The 15,722-nt window shown below is 32.0% G+C and overlaps 1 protein-coding gene across 4 annotated transcripts in view; it reads right to left on the reverse strand.

The window, feature by feature from the left end:
• The window catches only part of LOC106665659 (venom dipeptidyl peptidase 4), a 201,546-nt gene that overhangs the window by 101,311 nt on the left and 84,513 nt on the right, over nt 1-15,722 (reverse strand). The gene's annotated exons all lie outside the window — the stretch shown is intronic.

The raw sequence follows: 15,722 nt of genomic DNA on the forward strand, positions 1-15,722 counted from the left end.
GGAAATGCACAAAATTAAAAAAAAAAAAATTAAGAAAATTTTGAATGAATTTATTACTTTTTTAAAATTTAGGTTCGAAACCGAAATAGTGCAAGTGTTATGTTGCTTATTTACCAACACGACTGCAACTTTGATTAAAGGATTATTGTATTCTCGGGAATAAAAGAGTTTTATGATTCAAAATGTTTTTAGTTATCTATGTGATATCTTGTTAACACTATGGCTACTTTTTCTGATGAAGAATACGCTGATATACATCTTACGTACAGGGTTTGCGGGTTTAATGCGACGGCAGCGAAAATACATGCGGAGGGTGGCGAGCATTTCGAATCAAAATTAAAAAAACGTTTAATAAATCCATTCAAAATTTTTATTTTTTATTATTATTCATCTTTTCACCTTACCAATCCTTCAACAACGGTTTTGTCCTTACCTTCATCAATTTCTTCATATTTGAAAAAAGTAAGTAAAAAAGCAATTGCACCACTACAGAGGATATTAACTGGAGAACGATTTCTGAAATTTGCTGGCCTATATGTTTGAAAATAGTAGTTTAAAATCACCATAGTAAGTTTTTCTACTTTGAACAAAAAAATTCAAAGTTCTGGCTTTTAAACTCTTATTTCTCGAACTTTACAAGCCTAGCATTGATCACATCTTATTGGAAATTTAACGTATTTTTCAACGGATTTGTCTAAAACCTTTCGGTTTTGGAGTTATCATTGTTTATTTGAATTGAAATGTTAAAAAATCAGAAAAAGTGGAATAACTCCGAAACTGTTGAGGTGCGGACCAAAGTCAATTAGGACGTTTTGGTTCCTTTTTCAATGTAGAATCTACTGGCACAGTTTGTATTGTATTATATACCACCATATGTATTGTACATATACAAACACCCACATTTAAGAAGGATTTGGTATAGATTCATTACTTCCTTCAATGTATAACTTTTTGTATTATATCAATACGGTTTATGAAAAATAATTTTAATAAGTGATTTTACAGATACATCCATAGTCTTAGTGTAGCATTTGTTAATATGGAAACAACACCATAGGCTATTATGGATTGTGCAAGAGAAAAATATATTGCCCTTAAGAGTTCAGTTTTCATGAACTTGCGAAAAATTCTAAATTTATGAAAGAGCTTTCTCAGACGGGAAACCAGACCATCAATAAAACAATATTCAACATAATTATCATTGTTTATTTATTCAATCCTAGTCAGGCTTGTTCAAATCCGTACTTCTCAAATATTATCAACCATCAATTTATTATCAATCTCAGCATAAAACCACTTTACATAAAAAATAAGGATAATAATAAAAGCAAAGAAAGAAATATACATGTTTTCTTATATGTTGATGATATACATGAATTATTGTTAAAATACAATACAATTTCCTTGACAATTTCCCACTATTTATTTAATCCGAGACGAAATAGCAAATTGTCTACTTCGAAGATTATCAACGGCAAAATTATTCAATAATTACAGTACAATACTAACTTTCAAGTAAAGAACCTAGCAAAAAAGTTAATATTTGCACATAATTATGTTGAAACGCATTAGACTTGATCTAGAAATGTAATTAACCAGTATCAAATATACTTTATATTTGCGTGTTTAATCCGAGACAAAATTGTAGCAACTAATAAATGCCCCCAGTTTAACTGGTCAATAATTATGCACATTACTAGCTTGCGTTAATACCAATGACAAAAATATAAAAAATAATAATGAGGCTCCCTTTCAAAAAAAGAGGATAAAGAACAAGAAATGTTATTGTGGTTTTTGTTTTACTCATGTTGAGACTTTTTGATAGTCTAAAAAGAAAAAAATTGGAACCAAGTCTATCAAAACATTTAATCTCATGTAGTGGAGTTGAATAATATAAAAATTTTAGATCAACAAAATAATAGTAAAAACTTAGAATGGTTAGAAAACAACGTATATCAACATATTTGACAACAAAGTAAATCAGCAAAAAGACAAAGAAAAGATATACAACCTATCAGACTTGAATTAGCATATTTAGAGATAATAATTTTTAAAAAAGAGTGCAATTAATGACGTAAATATGAGAGAAATAGACCTAAAGTCTTTTTTGTTTTATTACTGTTGTTAAGTAGCATTAGAGTATTTATGGTATTTGAATGGAAGAATAAAAGGAGAACGATGAGCCTATAATCATGATGAGACTTTTTGCTAGTCTGACTCCATTATTCTTAATATTATTTTCGGTCATACAGGCCTTTGGGAAATGTTTAAATTATGGAACAAAAATTCGAAATTCTAATTAAAGAACAGGAATAAATTTTGTAATTTAAAATGTTTTTTGCATACATTTCCTCTTCCAAATTATGTATTTTAAAATTATAAATTTAAGCTTTGGATGGCAATAGGATAGATTATGCTTGGAATCAGAGTTTTATAGCAATCAGAAGGGACATATATAACTTAATATATAAGTTTTAATGTATCAGTTAGGACGTGAAAGGACCTTAGACTTTAAAAAGCTCTAAAAATTAATAAATAATAATAATAAGAAGAAAGGTAGAGAGCAAAAAGGAAGAGATAGACAGAGATGGTAAGTAAATGGGGGAGTTAAAAGGAAAAGGAAAGAAATATAGTGAGAAAGGAAAACGGGAAAAAGAGAGTGAAAAATAAAGAGAAAAAGATAGAAAGAAAAATAGAGAGAGAGAGAAAAAGAGAGAGTAAAAAGGAAAAATGTAGTGAGAAGAAAAAAAAGGAAATTGATAGGGAAAGAAAAAGATCGAGGTTAGAAAGAACAACAAATAAAAGCACGAAAAAAATGTAAAACAAAGTCGGAAAAAACAGGTCTATCCAAACATTTAATTGCAACAAATCATGTAATGGATTTTAATGATATAAAAATCTTAGATCAAGAAAATAATAGGAAAAACTTAGATTGGTAGGAAACACATCAATATATTTGACAACGATGTAAATCTGGAAAAAGACAAAGAAAAGATATTCAACCAGTACCAGAATTTAATTAATATATCTAGAGATAATAATTTTAAAAAGTACTCCATATAAGAGCAAAAATCCAGAAAATAAAAAAGTTGTAAAAGCTTACAAAGTTTTTATAATCCAAATAAATAAAAATTGTGAGAAATGGAAAAGAAAAAAAGAGAGAGTGGGAATGAAAGAAAAATATAGGGAGAGAGATGAATAGAAAAAGGTTGAGTTAGATTGATAAAAGGTAGAGTCCGTCTACCTGGACGAACTTCAACTGGCAAATTATTCCCTAATTAAATGATAATACTACGTCTCAAATAAACAACCAAGTAAAAAAAGATGGATATATATTTTCATGTAATTAAGAAGAAATTTACGAGACTTGATTAAAAATATACTATAACAAATCAAGAATTCGTCCCAATTAAATTGATCAATGGTAATAAATTCTACTGACGAAATTATCAGCTAAGCAAAAAATGTATAGAAAAGTGAAAAGAATGATTATTAAATTACATTTCTCTATCAATTAATTGTTCTTTTTATGCAAGGTCTTGGTTGAGATAAAAAAGTCAGTGTCACGAGCGGGATTCGAACCCACGACCTTCGGCTAAATGCGCCGCTGCTCTACCACTTAGTGTCCGAGAGCTGAAGTAGTAGAACAGGGGCGCATTTAGCCGAAGGTCGTGGGTTCGAATCCCTCTCGTGACACTGACTTTTTTATCTCAACCAAGACCTTAAATAAAAAGAATAATTAATTGAAAGAAGTAATTTGGTCAATTGATCACTAAAACGTAAATGGATTAATATTTCTCTATATTCTATTTGTTTGTTCAATACGCTGTAGCTAATCCGTTTACTTTGAAGATTATCTGTTGAATTATTCAATAATATCGTATTAAATTTTCACATAAATAAATAAACCAGTAAAAAATGTAAAACATTTTGGTATAATGTTGATGATATATGAAATCAGTGATTTTTAAAGAAAAACGAGTATCCAACGTGTTTGTTGACAGCCTTCAAAATATTGTTTTCCCTTCAAGTTAATTCACAACTACCGTCAGTTCAGTAACAAGTAACAATGAGAAAGGAAAAATAATTAAAACAAAAAGGGGAAAAATACCCATTGGTTGTCCTTCGACAAAAAAGTATGCATGAATAGGAACCAAAAGTACTCAAATAAAAATAAAATAATGCATTTGAATTTCACCAGTGAATATAAATAACACTTAGTAAATAAAAAACTAATTATAACATTGTCAATTTTTGTTAAGCCTGTTTTCCCAATTTCAATGTAAATTGCCATTGAACCGTGTACTTTCCATTAAAGAAACGCTGCTCCTGGCAATCTTTTAACAAACAATTTATTTAAAAAATGCGCAAAAAACCCGACCCTTGCTAAATAACCAGGGAAGGGTACAATAGATTTGGTAATCGCCTAATTCCGCTAACAAAATAAAACCGGCGGGGCCAAAGGCTATTAAGAAAGCCAGAAAAATCTAGGGGCGGAAAATAATCTAGAAAAAACATTTCATTAATATTATGGGCTTTAATTTGTAATCCCGGTGGTTAATTTTATCTCCGTCGCCCCTTGAGAACAATCCTTTTTTCCCTCCTCACAGTGATAGAATATTAAAAGAAAAAGCACCGTTTACTCACAAAGATTGTTAAGTCCGTTAGTCGTTCGAACTATACCTCACAAGATCGTGCCATTCCGGATTCTGTCTGGCAGGATTTAGATAAATGGGCTGTTTATTGGATGTAAGGGTCGTGACTCGGCTTCTTTCCATTGTCCCTTAGCCTTATCAGCATGCTCGACACCCCCTAATGACTAAAGATATCCCATCTGTCTCCAAACGCAAATAAGTGTCCCAGATGTAGGATTTCTTTTCGCAATCCGACCGCACTTTCCAGAAGTGATTGATCGCAACGTTGCGCATTTTCAAGGCTATAATTTATTCTTCGGCTAAATGAACTAAAGAGCAAATATATGGACGGTTTGTGCTGGAACCACAACATAAATTTTACTAATTACACACAGGACCGTAAGTCAATGATGAATGAATACATTTATTGTTTTACCTAGCTCTTACGTATAAATGATGAAGATATGTTTACAAAAAATTAAAACAAAACAGAACACTATCAGTGTCGGATGTTAGAAACTAAAATCCAAACATAAAGATATGTATTCAATTTAATCAATATTTTCAAATGCCACATGACTGACTAGATCTGACCTTTTCTTACAGAAAAATTAGAACATAGTCAAACAATAAAAGCAGTCTTTCTACAGAAGTTAAAAAATTGTGAGATTTCCTTCTTGAGGTCGGCAGAGTGGTGGTTTTGGTATGACAGACGTGCTCAACATCTTTCGGGTGCGTCACTGAATCCGGCGAATTGCTGATACGCGTCTAAAATAAGAAAATAACGTAAGATAAGTTAATAAAAAAACTCCATCACTAGCAAACCAGAATGCCCAGGCGAACTACAAATCGAAAAAAAGATCCTGCATAAATCATTCAAAGGAGTAGGAGTAGCCAATGATAACTTGAGTGCAGGATATTAAAATATATTCCCAAAAATAAATCGTTAGAAAAGAAGTCCAAGAAAATTTTCAGTCTACAAACAAGAAACAGCACAAGAAGAAGCAACAGGTCTTATCCATAAAATTCAGAATAGTTTGAAGAATTTGATTTATTTCTGCAGAATAATAGAATATATCGTACAAGCAGTATTCAGAACGAATGTGTGATTATCTTCCTGAAAATTATTGATGGATGGGGCGTCGGTGGCCGCAACGTTTTAGACGTTGGCACGGCGCTCATCACTGTAAGGTAAAGGTCCGGGGTTCGAATCCAGCGGCATTCGTACCCGAAATACTTACAAATGGACTTTTTTCAAAAACACCGGCGCCCTGAGGGTTTATATGACCTGAGCTATTGCAAACCCTCGTTAAAAAAAAATGCCCTGTGATGTAGTTTATTTATTAATGTTAATGATGAATCAAAATTATTGATGAATGCTCTGGTTGTTTCCAAAGACAGATGGGTCAACTATTTTGAGGGGTGTCCTTCAATGATGACGGGAAAAGACTTAAATATTTGCGACAGATGAAAACAGCGAATATAGACAGACATAATGATGGGAAAAGACCAAACTAAAGAAGATAAAACATTTAACCTCAAAATTATGCCACTAGCAAACAAGCGAACCTCAGGCAAACTTTCAATTGGAAAAAAAAGAATTATAACTAGAGTGTCAAAAAATTAATTCTTTCAAAGTATAAATAAATCATTAGACTAGAGGTACAAGGAAACTTTCAAAGCCTACTATTACAATTCAAGGTGTAGCGGGAAAAACCACGAACTATAAATTTCAAAATAGCCGCACGATTAACAGGATTTGATCCTTTTGCAAGAATAATAAAATACATCATACAAACTATCTTTAGAACAAATGATAAAAGTTGTGGGATTTAGGTTGTCCGACTCGTATTTGCCTTGCAAGCGGTTCTTGGTTCGAATCCTGGCAGAGCCCATGACGTTTTAATTCATAATGGTATGAGGCAATTCAGAACATCTAGGAAAGCTTCCACGTAAAATGGGCAACATGAAAAACACGAGATCCAAAACTGGCCAGTCATAACAGGATTCAAAACAAATCAGATCTGTTCCCTTCCCTAGATAGCATATGTATGTAGAAATAAAACCAATCGAACAGAATTTAATATTTTACTACTTTATAATAAAACTACAGACTTACGTACAAGCAATCCAAAAGCCTCCAGAAAACTTCGAAATAAGAAAAATACAATAAAGAAAATCAATAGGTCGCAGGAATAATCTTCCAGCTTCGGATCTTAGCACTGGATGTGAAGCAGGAATAACCTCTGAATCTAACAGGTTCTGATCTTTTCCGAAGGATGATATAATGTACCATATAATAAAAAACAGGCTTTATATAAGATAGTATAAAGAAGAATTCGAGCACCAGAATCTCAGAAAATCCAGAAAACTACAAGGAAAGGTTCAAGGTATAAAATCTAGATAGTACAGGATGAAGCAGGAATAACCTCTGAATCAGACAGATCCTGAACTTTTCAGCAGAATGATAGAATGTACGATATAATAAAAAAAGGCATAAATAAATAGCAGAAGGTATAAAGTAGAATTCCAGCACCATAATCCCAGAAAAAATTATAAAACAATAAGAAAATGTTCAAAGTATACTTTTTGAATACTATATTTCTTCTTGTACCACGATAGCACAAGATGAAGCAGAAATACCTTCTGAATTTGACAGCTTCTGATATTTTCCGTAGGTTGAATGTATGAAAGAATAAAAAAAGCTTTATAGCAGAAAGTACGAAGAAAAATTCAAGTACCAGAAACTTTTAAAAGTACAAGCAATATTCAGGTATAAAATCTAGATAGCACAAGATGAAGCAGGAATACCTTCTGAATCTGACAGTTCTGATCTTTTCCGAAGGATGATGTAGAATAATGTCAAAAACAACTCTATAGAGTAGAAGATAAGAATCTAAGCAGTCCCCCCCCAAACTATCAAGAAGTCGCTAAGAAAAGATATAAGGTAAAAAGACCACAAAGAAAGCACATGAAGACGTAGGATTAACTTCTGAATCATAACAGGATTCATGAAAGGACACTGAAATTCAATACTAAAAAAGATCAGTGTATCAAAGCAAATGGACATGTAGATTATTCAAAGGATGAGGGAAAAAAGTTGGCCAACTTCAGGAAAACGCTCTCAACAGAAAACATTTTGTGAATTTCTGATCGGTTCGTTTGATAACCGACTTTATTTTCGACTACTAAGAAAAACATTTATTAATTAAACGTTTCGAAAGATAGGGACAATGAGCTTTTAACGCAAATATATTCAACTCCGACGACTACAATCGCTTTCATCCAAATTTTTATAAGCGCAATTCAAATTAGTCGTGGCAAAATTAACAAGAGACTGATGATTGCCAATTAGGCTGGAATTCAACTTATTAAACTACAATCGAAATGTTTCAATGGCTTTTCCCGCTCTCAAAAGCTTATTTGAAGTTATTAGGCAGGGTCGGAATTTAATAAAAATTACGTTTAATTAAAATTCTATACAATGTTCCGTTTACAAATGTAAAGATGGTATTGCTATAATATTAGCTTTTTTTTTCTTTTATAGAGAGAATAAATTAGTATTTAGGAAGAATTGAACAAAAACGTTAATTTGTACATATAAAAATATCAAACTTGAAATTTTTCTTTTAGAAATATGGTCTTTTCTTTATTTTATCTGTTAGTTAATACTATTTCCATGTGTGTTTTTAATGATAAAGTAAAAGCATTATGTATTAACGTTTCTTTGGTCGCTTCGGAATTTATACCAATCATCAGCAATCTATATTAATTAGAAAAATATATAAGCATAACATTAATATTCATATTTTACATCAATTTATTAAAAGTGTACCTTGTATAGTATCAGATTAATAATTTATAATACACATTAGTTTTTTAAAAGATAAGAAATCTTGAATCTGTAATTTAAGTTTATTTAAAATAATGTATTTTTTATCTATGTATTTTTAATTATTTTTTAAATATATTTAAATTAATACCAGCTTTTATTATTTTTTATTAAATTATTCATAATTATACATATACTTAATTAATTATATACAATTTTTCATTTCGAAAAAATAGTGTATAATTAATTAAGTAAATTTAAATGAAATGTTAAAAGTTGCATATATTTTTATATATGTTTTATGAATTTTTTTAATATCGGAATATAATAGGGATATTTTGTTGTAATCAGTTTTTTATTTAAAGTTTTTTCACTATTTTTTGTAATATTTACGCGTTCTAGGATTTGTCTTTTAAAAGGATTTGTTCACAATACAAATGTGTGGTTTTTTTTAAATTGGGTGTGTGTTTTGAGCAATTTAAATGTTGAGAAAGGACTGTGTTATTTTTTTAAATATTTTATATTATTACGATGGTTTTTTTAACCGGTTAACCTTAGTTTTTGTTTGACCGATATATATTTTATCACATTCGTCACAATTAATTGAAAGAATTACATATTTTGATGTTTAAAGCGAAATTTTATGTAATCAAGACCATATGTTTTGGAAGTTCTATTTGTCCGATATAATTTTCATTTTTTTCCTATTTGTAGTCCTTCAGCTCTGGACTGGGTCATTAATATTTTTGAATATTTTTGGTTTTTATATTATTTTTAATTTTATTTATATTTCGAACATTTTCATACCATAATTCTTTTATAATAAAATTAGATTATCTATTTAACTTGAGTATTTAAGAAATTATATTTTTATGATTATTCAGAAATCGTGAGATGCGGTCTGGTGTGGTGTAGGTTTCAGAAAAACATTTTCTTTATCGTGCCAACGTTTCAATCTTTATTGAGATCATCTTCAGGGCCTGGGATTTACAGACATTGTTTACATTTAACAAATACATGTAGGGTGTGGAAAAAAAAGTGAATTCATACAATGCAAAAAAATATTTTTTCGTGTTCAATCACAGTATTTCTACTCACTTTGATTGAATATAAAAATATATTTTTTTGCATTGTATAAAATCACTTTTTCCCACATCCTACATGTTTTTGTTAAATTTAAACAATGTTTGTAAATCCCAGGCCCTGAAGATGATTTCAATAAAGATCGAAACGTGGGAACGATAAAGAAAGTGTTTTTCAGAAACCTACATCCACCAGACCGCATCTCACTATTTCTGAATAATCATCCACTAACGGTCACTAATCACCACATATATTTTTAAGTATTAATAATCTGTTTGAGTAAGTATCTTTAATGTGCCAACAAGTGATTTGTTTTTTATTTTTAAATATTTATATCAAGATAGTTTATTCCATTGTTTTTCTGTTTCTAACGTAAATTTTATATTTTTATGATGTTACTTAAGTGTATCTAAAAATGTAAACATTATTTTATTGTTGTTTTTCATGGTTCGATACCTTGATTTGCTTTTGTATCTACAAGTCGTCATGCAGAATTGAAGTAAGTCCCAATGTTAAGATAAGGAAAGCCATTTCACGCCTTTGAAAAGTAAATAACACCGTGGAGACCCCCGGGGCAAATGTGATTTATCGATTGCGAGCAGGGAAAAATTCAAACGTTTTCCTACTGCCCGGAACTTCTGGGACACGCGTGAGGAAGGGCATTCCATCCACGGCTTTTACGTATCTGGAATTTCACTGCTTAAAAATGAATTAATCAAAAGCGAGAGAAAGAGAGATAGAGGAGTTTGTTTTCGGTCCGAACAGTCCGGGTTCCGATGTTGTTTTAAAAAGGGGTATGATTTACGCGATTCTTTTGGCCACGAGCCATTTTAAAAAAAATCACGGTTTTCAGAGGTGATTTTAAATTTTTACACCAAACAAAGAGACTGTAAATACATCGCCAGTTAGAAATTCCACCTGTTTTTTGACATGTATACAATACATGAAATACTGTTCTGTTATACAAAAAAAAAAAGAATGAGAAAGCTTTGTTAAAACAAAAATATAAAAGTGTTAACAGAGCAACCTATAAATTGTCGCTATCTATGTTTATATTATTATATTTATCGAGACATTTAGAGGTTGCTTTATCCTTTGATTTAACTGTGAAATATTACAAATCTCATTCTGCAATCGTGTAGAAATACTAACAAAAAGAACATGCAGACAAATGAATTGAATATAGAGAAATTATGAAACGCAACTGAGAAAAACAGTGAGGAAAGACGGACCTTAATGCCCGGAGACGATCTATTGGTTTTGGCTGCGAACTATTCTGGGTTTAAGAAGTCTTTTCAGAGGATCTTCGGAAGAGGTCAAAACAGAGAAAACTTCCTTACGGTTTTCGCCGAGCTTTCGACAGTTTTATACTGACATCTTCAGGGCTTTAAAACGAGTTTCCCCTCGTCGTAGAGAGTTTGTTTTTATCGGTTTTTATTGATTTGATCTGTTATCCTACTTTATTGTTGTTTAAATTTTAAAATAAGTTAATTGTATATGTATATATATATTTAAGAAACGTACTGTGATCACATGTACCTGAAAAATTAAAAAAAGGTGGATTTTATTGTTTTTTAGACTTATATGAGATGCTGAGCCCGAAAAAACATAATGTACTTCTGTGCCCAAAACACCATGTTGTTTAATTTCCTATTTAGGTTTTAAAGCCCTGAAGATGACAGTATAAAACTGTGGAAAGCTCGGCGAAAACCGTAAGGAAGTTTTCTCTGTTTTGACCTCTTCCGAAGATCCTCTGGAAAGACTTCTTGTATCCAGCAGGTCGATAATCAAGTCTCATCGTTATATTCTGGGTTTGACGATTAAGACAAAATTGATCTTTGGAAACGATTATAATGTTTGTTTATTATGACCATTTAAGTATCAGGTAATTGTCATTACAGAGATTAACTGAACAATATTACATTTCAAAAGTCAACAGCTCGGTAGGGAAGAAGCCCCTCTATTCGAATGAATATGGATGACACAAGGTGCCGTGCTTATTCCTACTCCCTATGCACTGTTTCTAAATGATTTGACGAACTTACTTGATGGTGGAAGTATCCAGATGGAAATTGACGTGTTAAGATTGTCATATGCTGATTACCTAGCCGTTCTTGTCTTCTGTCCCCAACTTTACGAAGGATAATTAGAATAGACGAATATACCATCTTGTTGAATTTAAAACTTATCTGGACAAATCAAATGTTATGATTTTCAGAAATGGTAGAACGGGGGAAAGTTGGAAAAATGGTATTGGAGATCTGTGCACCAGGGGATGTCAAGGCTTTCATTTAAAAAACATTTTGAGGCCAGAATTAACAAATCTAAACAGGGCATTAACATATTATGGTCCGTGATCTTTGAAAATAGTAAAATTTCGTTCTACTCAAAGCCTAAGGTCTTCAGTACGGTGTTTCAGGGAATGACGGGGGTACGAAGCAAGTATGAGGTGGCATTTATTGTGATAAAATCTAGAAATTGTACCGCTTTTTCATTTAAAAAAAACAACTAATACCTCCACCCCCATGGTCATTTTCGTTTTTCATATACCTTGAAACGAACACGGTATCTATAGTCTGGACAATGCAACTTCGTACAAACTATCTGATAAGAGTTTTGTCATTCTCAGAGGGAAGATTTCCGAGAATTTCGAGGCTGGATTGTTGTATTCGAATTCTATCTCCGTTAACAATTCTGGAACCAGAAACTGTACTCTATGCCATTTTAGATGAGGAAGAGGACGTATAAACTTTTTGTCTAATTGCCCTAGGCTAGCTCATTTACGACAAAAACGGTTTGGAGTAAATGAGTTTCCAACCACACGGACAATAAATGCACTGAATGGGGAATGTTGGGGATCGTTAGTGGGTTTCTCCAGAGAAGCCTGCAAGTACAGCTTATCGGAACTATAAGCTTTTATATTAATTATATGAATAATTTTAACAATGAACTCTGAATTGAACTAGTCTAATTTATTACTATTTTATTGCCTATAATGATGAATTTATATGTTACTTTGAGATGAATATTTTTGGTTTAAGCAAGATTTGTGTTGTAAATTATAAAACCTACGTAACTCCACATTAAGTCTTGTGCAACCATACGTATATAAGTCTTTTCTGGGAATATAATCACATATGTATATTTTTTGTAAATGCTTTGGATAACATTTATTTAAAAAAAAAAAATCAACAGGGATTCCCACCGTTGTCCCTGGAATTTCTGACTCCTCATGTTGCCCTCTGTTCATCGTACTCGGGTTAATATGTAAAACCAGACAGCTACAAAAAAGTGTGATACAGTTGCCAAAAATATTATTTTGCAAAGGTACAAAAGTAACTCGGCAGACAAAAATCTTGAAAGAGGTTGAAAAGTACAAAAATTATCATAGACAGTCAAACGGTCCTAAAAGCATTAGTACGTAAACAGGTACATCCAAAATAATTAATGAATTCAACCAAAATCTCCACAAACTGGGAAAATAACTTGTCATTATTGTGCCAGGGAACGAAGGAATTCTGGTAATGAAAAGGCAACCTACCAGAAAAGACTCCTCTATCTCAAAACGTGTCCACACACACAAAAAAGGAGGATTGTACGAACTCCAAAGGTGCCAGACACGGTAAACAGCAACCAAAGCCGAGTATCGCTGCTTTACTATTATGATTAAGGCTCAAAAGGTCAAATTTATGTAGAATTAAGCAAAACGCCTGTTTTTTGATGGAGTATCCTTGCTGATTCACAGTAAACTCATGATTGAAGAACCCTAAGAACTTACAAACAAATTGCTACAGTTAAACGAGTAAAACTCAGGGGTGATAGAGCTACCGATCATCGGCATCTAAGAAAACACCTACACAATTGGCATATTCAATGATCTACCAATTTGTAGGTTATACAATGATGAGAAAAAAAATTTTCTTCGAATGTGTAGCTATCGCTTAATGGCGACAACCTATGGTACCAGGACCTACTACTTCTTATGGTCAAGATCGAGTCAATTGAACTTAAACTAAACAACTAATTGTAAGAAAAGTACAATAAGTCAAAGTACTGCGGTACTTTCGTACAAATGTAGTACAAAATGTACCAATGTACAAAATCAATGGAAACATAATCTACAGTACCAACAAGATCCTTGGAATACAGTCAATAACCTGATACTTCTTAAAGGAAGGATCGAGACCTAAGTGGTATAAGCCATAGGCTGGAGTGATTGGGAAATACCAAATCTCCTTCCTAGTATCGTTCTGATCGTGATCATTAACTCGGCAGACGGAAATAACACGCAGACAAGCCAATGGCAAAACCAATCAGAATAGACGTACCCGGATGATCGTAGAGGATTTATTTGATTGAAATAGTTCGCTGTACGTTTGCAAACTAATTGAAATTAGCTGAGTTGCAATAAGATTGATCGAATTAAAAAAAAGTAAAATAGGTCTGATTTGTTTGTTCAAAATTAAATTCAAAACCTTAGGATATTTATTATGTCAAAATTTTACAGGTTTACAGAGGTCACATGTCGTAAATAGAGTATAAATATTGCAATATAATGTAATTAACTGTAATCATGGATAATAATTTGTCTGGACAAGTAAATATAGGTTCATTTGAATAATGGTTCAATTTGTTTTGTACAAGCCGAACCAGTGGTTAACTGAATATTTTATGATAGAATACAAACAATAATAATATACTAATAGAAATGTACTTAAATTTGATTGTTTTTGATATTAAAAAAGGACAAGACTTGAGCGGCGATAGATGTTTAGAAAAGTCAAACCTTTGCCTGACATTTTACCAAAATGACCTACGTACATTACAATACAATCAGCAGTTTGTAGTTAATTAACGAAAAAACACTAGAAAATTGAAGAATGGTGGAAATTAAAAAAAATACCACGGTTTGTTTCTGCCTGACTTCTCCAAGGCTTATTTTAACATACGAGTTTAAGGCATTTTAAGGTAAAATTAAACTTCATGGTGAAATAGGCCCAGTTGAAGCAGAGAACCGGACAAGCGTAAATATGGGCTAATTTTCCGTTTCCATCGGCACAGAAGGGTCGACTCCGTGTCGGATAGGGCCCAACTTTCCACCCCTTAAGCCCTACTACCCGCATTCTGATAACGTTTAATTAATATTCAAATTATATGTACCAAGGATCCAATTCTGTAAATAGGTTTCCATAACTATATCTTGATAATAAAAATTCGGGTTTTGTTTGGAAAGAAAAAAACTCGTAAAAGCTCCAAGATTTACCTGTTTTTATTTTCCTCTCCGTCTATCAAGAAAAAGGCTAAACCGGCTGTCCTCGTCTGAGGAACTAAGACGATGGCGGAAGTAAAATCTTGATGGCCCTCGGGAACGTGATGTAGACGGTTGAGCATAAGCCGCACTCGTGAAACGCATTTGCTACCCGCGAAGTTCTTAGAAAGACTAAACCACGAGAACCCTCCTCGCTCTAGTTTTATATAGGACATTTCCTTCAAGTTTTCCTTCGTTGTAAAACTCTAACAAACCCTAATGTACATGAACTTTTTTTAGTCTGTCTTTTGGCAAATCACGTGAAGATGCCGATAACGGCATCTAGCTGTCTAAGTAAATTGCGTGCCAGCGGAACAACTGAACTGAGTTAAATTGGACTTGCTACTCGGGTTTATATGTTTTCTTGTGAAAATCCATTAGCGTTTACGGTCTAGACTTGAACCCGACATGGGCAATCAGTGGAGTAAATATAACTTTGAGATTTACTTTAATAGTCACAAATCAGTGTGTAATAAAGCAAACCTAATTTTGGAAAGTTTGGTTATTTACAATTAATATTTTTCACTCTTTAGAATAAAAATAAGCTATTAAAAAATACAAAAACGTAACTCGTCCTGCAGAGAATTAAATTAATACACAAGCAGAAAGTAGATTTCTTTAAAACCAAATGTTCGTTTAATTTAGATACACTTCGAATAAGATGCACTGTTTTATTGTTTTTTGGTATTTTTTAGGCTAAATTTTAATAGACATGCAGATACAACCCTTGATCATGGTTTTAAAAAATAATTAATATCGCTCGATTGAATAAACAATAATTAGCTTTCTTTACACTTTTCTTTGAGGATTTATTCCCAAAAGAGAGTTTACATCAAAGAATTGCAAAAATAAGATAAGCCATTGT

This window comes from Cimex lectularius, unplaced genomic scaffold (genome assembly GCF_000648675.2).
Source record: "Cimex lectularius strain Harlan isolate CLEC.00 unplaced genomic scaffold, Clec_2.1 scaffold83, whole genome shotgun sequence".
Taxonomy (NCBI): domain Eukaryota; kingdom Metazoa; phylum Arthropoda; class Insecta; order Hemiptera; family Cimicidae; genus Cimex; species Cimex lectularius.